The following is an 11,686-nucleotide window of genomic DNA, read 5'->3' on the forward strand; positions in this document are numbered from 1 at the left end:
CATTGTAACACGGAACGAAGGCGCAATTTTTAACTGGAAACAGATACACGCGACAATTCGAGTCGTCGACTTTGTGCGACGTTCGCCATCGTAAAGTTCCGTAAGCTGCCAATGGTTGGCTCTTTCGATCCATCTTCCATCGAATCGTCACGCATGAAATTATCGTTCCTGCCGGATAATTTGGCATCCAAGTCGTAATTTCCGTCCGATCGAAATCGTTACGCGCGGCCCGATCCTACGAAGCGCAGTTCGTTCGCGTAACTGCGTGGATCAATCTCGTTAATTCTCTGATTTAACGCAATAAATCAGCGTAGCGATAGCCGCTTCCTTGGAAGCCGGTGATCCGCCGCGGAGCGACGAAAACCACCACGTAATACTTTAACGCCCTTTTTCGCGTGACGGGCAAATTGCCGATCGATTTGGAAAGTTATAGCGAACCGTGATGCATATATAGCTCGTCGTTGCGATATTTCTACCGCAAAAAACACGTTGTCAGAAATAATGAAACGCTCGCAGGCCTTAAAAACACGTTCCGATATTTTTTTCATGTAACGTGTCGATGTCGCGTGTATCTACTCTCGAGCAATTAGGTTCGAACGTGTTGGAACTTGGAACCGTGGAAAGGCTATTTTCGTGGCAAACAGTTTGCTTGATTTTGAGAACCGAACGCGCAGTAATTATTACGTCAAATTTTAATAGTTTTAAACTCTTATTAGTTTCAATAACTTCAACGACACGTTGGTAAACTACGATCCCCTAGTTTTAAATTCGAATTCAATTTCTTGCAAATTCCTTTTCGGCTGTGTTTTTCGTCGTTCGACTTAACGAACGGTTCTACGATATCGCTTCAGAGATACGACGACATGCGCGATATCTCGCAGTCGTTTCGAACGTTTTCAGAGACCTGGAACGGTAGAAAGGAAAGAAAAAGTTGCTTCTAGGCGCGAAGGAATCAGTTAGCCAACCGATAGTACGAGAAATATTTGCTTCGAGTAACGCTTGCGCACAGAATTAACAGTAGTAGAGGCATCGAGATCGTAAAGCGAACTAAAGAAGACGAAGGGTTAACGATCGTTTCTTTGATCGTAGCTGAACGAAACAGAGGGGAGACGACAAAGGAGAACGGGACAAGGGAGAGGGAAAGATGGAAAGAGAGAAAGACACGGAGCCGAGAGTTTAGCTTCGCAGAAATCGACGGAGGAACCGGGGTTCTTTTTCCTCAGCACCTTGGTAACCGAGTAACCAAGTAACCAAGCGACCAAGTAACCACGCGGCAAAGCAGCATTCGCGAGATGCACGAGGGGAGAAACGGCAGATAAGCGCCATAGTAGCGATCTGTCGGCGAGGAAAGAAAGAAGAGGCAAGTTTGGTGGAACGAGGAGAGTCGTTCGTCGTCGATGGAGGGGGCTGGAGGCGGTGGAGGCAGAAACGGCAGAAGAAGAAGAAGCAGAAGAAGAAGAAGAAGAAGAAGAAGAAGAAGAAACCGAGTGGAAGAGGTTAATGGCCTCTGACACAGTGGTGATAAAGGGGCAACGCAGCGGAGGCGAAACCGCAGAGAATTCGAACCGACTCTGTAGAACACGAGATGAGTAGAACGTGGAACCTCTCTTGGCAAGAGGAACACGGAGCTCTCTAGAGATGACGCCGATAAATATTTTCTAACCCACCGTCGAACAACGACAACGCGATCTCCCTTCGAGATCGTGTAGCGATCACCGTGGCAGATATTTGATCAAAGCTGGCTTAAATATTTCCAGTTTCCACAGACGTTAAAAGCACGGTTTATCGTTAGAACCACCAAGCATGTCCAAAATAACGAAACGATATCGAATTCTTTGTTCTTATGATAATAATATTAATAATAATAATGATGATGATGATGATAATAATAATAATAATACACACTGCAGAGTACTTCGAAAAATGGAGTTGGAATAAAAAATAATAATACTGGATAACGAGTGGTATAGATGAATGTGACAGAAGAGGAGAGAAAGGTAATAAGATGAAATACAGAATCGACGATTGACGATTATGGACAGCGTTGCAAGCCGATAGCTCGAAAGAACCTAAGGATTTAGAAGAAAAGTGGACGGTATTACAAAACTGGTTACGATTAAGAAAATTGTATTTGCCGTAATTAGTTGGACGAGGCTTAGGTTTCGAGAGAGCGAAACTTGCAAAGAGAAGAGCAGGAACAGAGACTTGTATTTATACGAATAATAGATCTGTTATGGCGCGGTGTCGTTCGGAGGTCGATAACCTGAGACGCGATCCAATAACCAAGACACAGAGATCTTTTTGGTAAAATTAACTTATCGAAACACCGCTTCGCAATCTCGAGCAAACTACTTACCGCGGATTATCGGATGGCGCGGCGCATGCTACGTAATAAGCGGCAGAAATTCAGACGCGAAGAATGCAGGAAGCAATCGATATCGGAAGACGTAACGAGCGAACGGAGCGGTATTTTCCAGTAGCCACGCGGTTACTCTAAACATGGCTTACTTTACGAGGCTTTGCTATTCAGGACCGTGCAAAATTCGATAGCTGCTCTAACTAGTACCGCGTTCTATAATCGTCGTTCTAGCCTATCTGCTTCGTTTCACTTGCCTCGACGAGTCGTCGAACGAGTCGTGAAAATCTGGAAAATCTGAGCGAGACGGTCGATAGATACTTCTAGAACGATGCTCGCTCGCTTACGATACGCATTATACGGATACTCGGAACTACGAACGTCGAACAAAGCGACTCTCTCTCTCTCTCTCTCTCTCTCTCTCGATCGATCGATCGATCAAAGATCGATCCTATATATCCATCGAATCGTCGTCGTGAAATTTCTTTCGACGTGCGAGCATCTCGAAACGTAATCATCCGCTAATTAACGAGAAAACGATCAACATCGGACGAAACGATTCTCGCAATAGCAACGTCCGATTCTAAAGACTCGCGTTCGATCACCGTTGCCAAATTTCTTTACGCCATATACTCCCTCGCTAATTTTAGGTGCCTCTCTGAATGATGCTCCAAGGTACATACTACGTATACGTAGCCAACACGTGGCGAGATGGGAGAGGGCGAGCGACCAGAGTGCGACGAGGACAGAGCAGAGAGCCGAGAAAGAGAGGAGAACGTGAGTTCTCTTTCTCTTGGTCTCTGTTCGCTGTTGGCTCTCGCCCTCGCCAATCTCGCCTGCCTTTTCGGATGTCCACGATCGGCCTCTGCCGGCAGGCAGGTCGACGACCTCGAGGCGATGCACGCGAGGGAAGGACACATGGAAAATGGCGGGAAAACTGGCCTCGCTCGACCGACGCTACTCGAACTTTCGATCTCTCGCGACTCGATGAGCTCGATCGCCGACAGGTTAGACACGAAGCCGCGTCCTCTGCTCGCGTTTGCTCCGCTGCGCCCTGATCGGACACGTTCGTCGCGGCAGATCCGATGAAAGTAAATTTTCCACGCTTACGCGTCGCTACTTTGTTCGCTGATAGTTTCTACCCCGGTCGAGTACGATACTCGAGTACGTCGGCCCATTTTCAAAAACGCGTAATACGTCGCGCGTTAAGCGTTTGTCGGAGATCGGCAGAAAAACGGCAACTTTCTTTCGCCGACTCGAAATACACGCGTTCTCGGCGTTTCTCGTTTAAAAAATCTCTTTATCTCTGGCCTACTTTCCTCTGCACGCTTTTTCTGCCGGAAGTCGCGTGCACCGGTCGCGGGAGCATCGATAAAGATTCACTCAATTTATTACACACATGCAAGACGAACGAACGCTTTTACCCGTATAAAAACATCCGTATAAAAACATCGAAACACATCAGGCGCGGAGACACCGTAAATACGTTGATTAATTACATTGTAACAAAGTGCGACGATGTTTCAAGCCGCGTAGCGCGTTATTAAACGTTATTAAACGCGCTACGCGGATACGCCGGCGGCCATTTTTCAAATTCCGTGGATAGAAGGCGTAGCAAAGAGATTCGATTCGATTTTTTCAAAGATACGTAACTGTAGAGATGTCGATGCGAAAGAGCGCAACGGCAAAGCGACGAGGAATATCCGAATTAAAATTCATTCGGTCGATTCCTTATATCCTATATTCTCTAACAGCGTGCGAGTCTCTCCAAATTTCCACTGTGCCCCCGTTTAGCTCCTAACCGATCGAAGAATTTGAATTATCGCCGTGTAACTTTTCTCGCGAAATCTTTGCTGCGAGAATTAGTAACTCGAAGTAGTAATCGAGGTAGCATGGTATTTTTATCGTCGGCGTTACTTCTCCAAGAATTATTCTCATTGCCTCTCGAAGATATTCTCTTAGTTTCGATGTTTTAAAATACGACTCGCATAACGTGCTTTACGAAACCGAATTTCTCGCCTCGCGACCGAGAGCAGCGTCTATACGACTCAAATCTTACGTGAATGAAATTGTAGCTACCGTAACCGTTACGTCCGCTCTACATTGCCAGGTTTATGCATTTTATCGCCACATAAAAGACGCTTACTGCGAATAACCTTAAAACCGTCGAAGAAAGCCAACAGAAGATACGAAAACTCAGTCTTTAACTCGACCATATACTCAACTATAAAAACTCCGTTGCTTGTTAGAACGAACACGAACACTGTCAAAACACGTACCACCTTTTTATTCCACTGCACGTTCGTCCGAGTAAACAGACACGATCGCTCGGATAAACGAATTTTCGAATGGCGCAACGATCGTTCATCTCTGGTTTTGGGATTTCGTTCGAAATAAATAATCGAGAGAAATCGTTCGATTTGGATTCCGCGACACCTTTGCTAAACCGGACAGATCGAAAGCAAGAGGAGGAGAGAGAATAGCGTTCGCCGGTTGAAGAGAAGAGGAGGAGCGGGAAAATGTGCGAACGAGAACGATGACATAATAACCAAGCGGATCGAAGGGATTCGGTCGATTCGAAGCTCGTTAAGGCGACGCGATCGATTCTCAAGACGGTCGATCGCTAATGAGACGGCGTTCGGAGGCGGCCCGTTAAATAGAAATCAAGCACGGATCTACCACACTCCAATTCGTTGTACGCTCTCTACACCGATGCACGGCCCGTTCTGTTGGCTACTGCGCCCACGTTCGCTGCAACCGGATGTGTAAAGCGCACCGAGCAGCCGCGGAACGTGACTCGTTCGCGACATGTCAGAAGCTTGGTGAGCGCCGCTCTAAACTACCTTTTCCTTTACGTTCGCGACATCGTCGTGCGAGTCGCGCGTATAAGTCGACGAAGGAAACCGGCCGCGCGTAATTACGGATTCGTCTTGCAGTCGTGATTTTTTATGCTCGCGCGAACAGAGCCACGGGAAACCGGTCAAAGATCACAGTCATCCTTCTTGTCGATTCCTGCGTCGATTTGCGCTCCAACGTATTACGTTTTTTCCCCCTTTTTTTTTCTTTATTATATCGCGCAACGCTAATTTATATTTTTCGCGCAAGCAGGTATCCACATATACATATACATATACATATACATATACATTACCTTCCACTCGAACTTTCCTCCATCTTGTTCTGCATCTTCCGCTTTCATTTTCGCGCTGCTGCCAAACTGTTCGCCTCGAAATTTACATTTACCACTGTACTTCTTACGTTGAATTTACAATATTTTCGTATTTAGTATCGAAATATCTGTTCTTCGTTAGAACGTTTATAATATGAAAATGCACATTTATGGTTGTTAGTTTGCGGATCGAGACGTTGCACGATAAGAGTCATCGTATTTTATCCGTACGATATTTCGTACGATCAACGCTACCGCCTACTATACGTTTTACGTTAAATCGATCCGATGATAAACGCTTGCATCTTTTTTCATATTTTCCACTATGAAATTGCATTCGGTCGACGAATGCATACGTCGATGCATGCTTTGCAACTTGCGCATGGAAATTGCACGTAACCGCCACGGCACGGCGCTTCGATATTTTATCGTCAAGTTTCGCGCTTCGAAAATGCAATCAACGTTTGTGCTTCGACCCTTCGTGTCTTACGCCACAGTCTATTTTTCTACTTTCATACCGGTGCTTACGTTCGACGCGTCTCTTTTGCAAACTGTACGTCCGAGCAAAAGAATCGCTTTTTTGGCAACACACTTTGGCAAGACATGGTAATTTTTGACATTGCGTATACGGGATCTCGCGATTCTAATTGCGGCAGAAGATAACAGAGATACGTTCTTTTCTTTTTTTCTTTCTTTCCCCCTTCGTATCATCCGCGGTGTTTCCTGAATACTTATTTATAACGCACGGATTATCGACAGCGTGGAAGAAAAAGCTACACGATCGCGCGATAAGAACGCAAATTAGATCGTTCCCTGCGTAATCGTCACCAAGAGGAACAACGAGACCGGAACGGTCAGGGACGGTGAACAAGGACTCGATACGATCGAGGATAACCCGTTGCTGCTCCGAATCATTGACATAATAACTCGTTAAGAATGTATCAAAGTACGCGCAGCTAGGCGATAATTATTGTTGGAATATTTATTCCTAACATCGTAAAAATAATAGTATCGTTAACGTCTGTCTGGAAGATCATCGGTGATCGTACGAACACGAGGGATGCTCTTTTTAAGGCTAAATCTCATTGCGCAACGTTCGAAACGACTTGAACGGTGGTTGATGTTTTCACGACAGACCACCGATGTACATGCATTGCTTGTAATTTCTATCGCGGTCAACGTTGCTTGATTCGAGGAAACGTAATTGATAACAGATACGTATTGTACATGAGAAATCTACTTATGCTTGTTTGCGAAAGTGCATCGAGCGATACAGACGCTTCAATACGCGACTGCTGTTTTCCTTCAAACTCGAACTCATATAACCCGATAGACGAACAAAACATAAAAACGCCGAAAGAAACGTAAATTTCGCCGCGAACTCTTCGAACTCTTCGCGGTATCGGTCGTTTTACACCAGCTTTTACTAGTTTTTCACCCCTGCGTCGCTCGTACTCGTAACTCATTCATGCTAAGATATCTCCTATGCGAAACAACGACTTGCTTCAATAATCCGCCGCTGTCTACCGAAGGCTTATCGCGTTTCGCAACTTACTGTCACGGTAAAATTGCCACGACATCGTCGTCATCGCGCTGAACGAAAACGAAAGGGAAGGAAGGGGAGGGGAAGGGGGGGGGAAGGGAACGACGGGAGGAATGCAGTTCCCGACAGAGTTTATTACAAAGGTGTACGATATATCGGCGAAACGAAGCCGTTGCTCTCGTTCGAGTTCCGTTTCGCTGGCAATGTTATCGGTTGGCGGGTGCGCGCGCGCTAGGCTGGTTCCGATCGTTCGATCAACCCAGAGACCGACTTCGATCACCACTCACCACGTCGTTAACCGTTAATTGCCGTTCGCAGTTTTTCTCCCTAGCCGTTTCATCTTATTTCTCCGAAACGGCCGTTTAGACCGATTTACCGCGTCTTTGCGACGTCGATACACGACCGTGGACTTTTCCGCCCACGTGAAAAGGACAAGTGAAAAATTTGTATTCCATCTTTTCGACTTGTTTGTTTCACGTAGAATCACCCTGTATCCAATCGTACTATCGATCGTATACGAATCGAAGCGTGCGCAAGGAATAGAGATCTTTACTCAACGACCGCGTGATTCTCGCTCTTCTTTGGATCATTCGCGAAAGAATCGTACGATTAAGTTTGATAGGAAACGTCCGTTCTACCGAGTTCCGAAACAGTTGTAAAAAACCGATCGCCGGTCAAATTGAATACATACTCTGTTCGATCGTATTACGCAGAGGCGAGGCGCGTCCGATAAGAAGACGATGAACTATCGTGACGAACGTTTGACATCGTGTCGTAAACCAGGATGCGTAATTTTCAACTACGGACGACAAGGATGTCATTACGCCGGAAGGTTTCCTAACGAAGGAAGCGTAAGTTTTCTACGTCTCTTAAATCGACCGAGATAATACAATGGTCTTCGGTAGAAATCGTGATTGCACGCAACCCTACGAAATTCTATTGGATATCGTCGTAATAAAGAGCGTTGTATTTTCTACAAAATTAAATCGCACTTGACGGACAAAAATTATTTCTACGTAAAGTTAAGAACAACTATACATGTACATATAGTATATCGATGAAGGAATAAAAATCCAGTTACATACGGATATTACCGTCAGCGATTATTGACAACTAGATTTAGGGGGATGAAGACAAGGGAAAGGACAAGATGGAGAATCACGGTGGCGAAAAAATCAATCGTACAAACTCCATTATTTTGTAATAATAAAATGTATTAAATAGATAGTGTATTGTTGGCAATACTTATCAAACTACAATTCTTTTCAATCGTGGTACATGAGACTCGCGTATATGCGTGTTCTTTCGGTGAATGAAACGAAGAAGAATCGTCGATGCGCGGGGCGAGATTCGTTCGACGTCGGGTGAAAGCGGTAAAAAAAAAATGTCAAAGACAAACAAAAATCACTCGTGCATTCGCCAAACGACGCACAGTCCTTACGTACTACGTTGCTAACAGAAATATTCTGGTAGGAAATTTCGCGTTCACCGTTGATCGAACAAACGTCGCCTCTCGCAAACGGCGTTCATATTTTTATTTTGCTTTTTAAGGCACTCTATCTCTCTCTCTCTCTCTCTCTTTCTCTCTCTCTCTGTCTTTCTCGCCATTCCTCTAATTAATGTATTTCTATACGCATTTATCACCTTTATGGTCCCATTGTGGATTAGACTGAAGTCGTTCGAGACTGTACCACACGTACTATCGCAACTTACATCGTCCCAAAATTAAAAGAAAGAAAGAAAGATACAGAAACGGAAATCAACCTTGGATCGTTCCTGCGAAATCTCGTTAAACGAGGATAAACCTTCCGGCGAACGACCCAACGAGAGACTGGTGAAAAATCACAATCCACCGTTGAACCGCTAATCGTTAGCCGGAAGATGGATCTTGAAGACGATTGGAAGAAAAGAAGAAAATCAGCGCGAACAAACCGAGATTTCGCAGTGACCTTACGCGCGAGCTATTCGACAGATACCATGTCCAGTTCGAACGACTTCCGCCAGCCTATCAATTGGCTCCCAAAATCGCATTTCCATCTCTCTTAGTACATATCGTTAAATGTCTCTCTCACACGCATTCTCTCTCTCTCTCTCTCTCTCTCTCTCTCGCTCGCTCGCTCGCTCGCTCGTTCGCTTTCGTCGAACATGATATATATCTGCCGCGCAAATTGTTTTCTCGAACGGCTGCCGGTCGACATCGCACGGCGGTCGCGTATCACAAGGAGAAATTAAGTATACACACTTTCGTCGCTTTTTTTTCTTTTTTTTTTTCATTTGATGGGAACACACCGTGGTTAGTCGGCCCTGACAGGAACCGGTTCTCCACGGGGCAAGAAAAGAAGGGGGGGAGAGAAATACATTCTGGTAGATTGGTCTCGAAGAAACGGAAGAAAATACATAATAAAAAAAAAAAAAAAGAAATAGTAAGAATAATATTATAATATAATAATAATAATAATAATAATAATAATAATAATAATAATAATAATAATAATAATAATTATAATAATTATAAGAGATAAAGAATCTTGAGGGTTTGTTAGTGATCATCGGTTTCCTCTGAGAGCCAAGAGATCGACCTGTCACATCGCCGTAACGCATGTACTACACATTCACTTATTGACTTATTTATTTATTTATATATATGTGTGTGTGTGTGTATATATATATATGTATATATATATGTGTATATATATATATATATATATATAGTGTATTTTGTGAAGAACGTTGTATAAAATATTGTATAAATATATAAATACTTGATTGAAAAAATAAATATATTAAATTAAAAAAGAGACGTAACGTAAAGTATATATTTTATTATTAATATTATATTTAATATGTATAAGTTGTCAAGTCTATAACAGGAGGGTACGAAATTTGCGTCGTTCGCTGCTGCGACCGAGTCTCGTCCTGTCGCTTATGCTATATATGTATCCACATATGATGTATGTGCGTGTGTTTGGATCGACAAAGGTTTTGTACAATTCGGCACATAGCGTTTGCTCGCCAATAGGATTCGAGGGACCGAGAAAGATGACGATACTTTTGCCAGGAATAGTTTAAAGTTCAAAAAGCCTATGCACGGCATTTTGAGGAACAGGGAAACTAAGAGAGACGTACACGTGTGCCTTCGTGTGTTCAAAGTTCAGGAAGCGTATGCACGCCACTTTGAGGAACAGGAAAACTAAGAGACGTACACGTGCCTTCGTGTGTGTTATGAAATAAACTTTCCATGTAAAATGGTTCGAATAAATATATACAGTTATATTAATTGCACAAGTCAACTGAAATTTCCTCTTGCCAACTACGCTCTCGTTCTGCTAAGTATAAATAAAAAAGGGAAACGTGTGAAAACTAGAAAGAAATCGAAGAAGCGTGCACCGCGTGCACCATACACCGTGCACCGTGCTCGAATAAAGACGCAAGAAACATAAACGGCACTGTATATTCGAAATTGACGGATATCGTTCTCCTATGAGAATTAACAGAAAACTGGCTTCGAAAAGGGGAGAAGAAAAAGAGAAAAGAAAGGAAATAAGAACGAGGGAAATATAATTTATTTCGCAGTACGAATGTAAAACGACCATAGTACATCCACGTTGCATCTATGCGCTGCTACAGTGAACTATTTTTCATTTGTAAATAAATTAAATACACCCCAGTAGGATTTTCTCGTCATACATTGCGTACCGATTATTTTCCATCTTCTTGAGAGATATCCGATACTACCGTATTTACCTTGCCTTCCATTCTGCCACGATTTCAAAGAACGCACAGGTTCAAAGTTATCCGAAATAAACGTGGTACAGAAAGTTGCAAGTGCATGTGATTCATTCGCCAAATTGCCACGCGCCAAGTAACGATATCTAACGATGGCTATACATTAAAAAAGAGAAAACAAGAACGAGAGGGAAAAGAAGAAGAAAATTTGTCTTCGTATCAGCGACACACAAGACATTTCCGTTCCGAGGTAAAAAGATCCGGCCGATCGCCGGTTTTCCGAGCTAGGAAGAAAGAGCGGAAACATCAATCAACTTGAACAAGCGAAACGATGTAAATGTATCAATCGGATATAGACATATCCATATATAATATATTATATCCAGGGCTTCTTAAAATTATATCAAAGTCTAAATGGGATCTTAAATCTTCTCGCATTGTGCGTGCAGAGCGCATCGATAAAACAAACAAGTTGCGACTCCACGTAAAACATCGTTCCCCACATGGTAAACAGTGACACAATTTGAAAATATCCTGTATATTATATACTAATACATACATATATAGATGGATAACATAATAGGATAAATTGGTAGATAGCGAGAGCGACGAAACGCAACGAAGGAGATGCCGTCGCAGCATCGCGAGACGCTTTTTTCTTGAAAGGCGTGTCGTCGTTGCTAGTTGTTACTTGTCTCATCGTCGCGCGTGAAATCGCGCCGTGTGCCGCGAGGTCTCGAGAACTCGTCGAGAGAGTCCGGCGTGCCTCCTCCCGTTTCGCTAGGGCCGTGACAGTGTATACGTATACGCGTATACGTATTCGTATTAAACGTTTCACGGTGTATACCATAGCTTTGTTTTGGAGAACGCGCGCGGAAACTAACCCGCCGCA

Source organism: Bombus pyrosoma, linkage group LG13 (genome assembly GCF_014825855.1).
Source record: "Bombus pyrosoma isolate SC7728 linkage group LG13, ASM1482585v1, whole genome shotgun sequence".
Taxonomy (NCBI): Eukaryota; Metazoa; Arthropoda; class Insecta; order Hymenoptera; family Apidae; genus Bombus; species Bombus pyrosoma.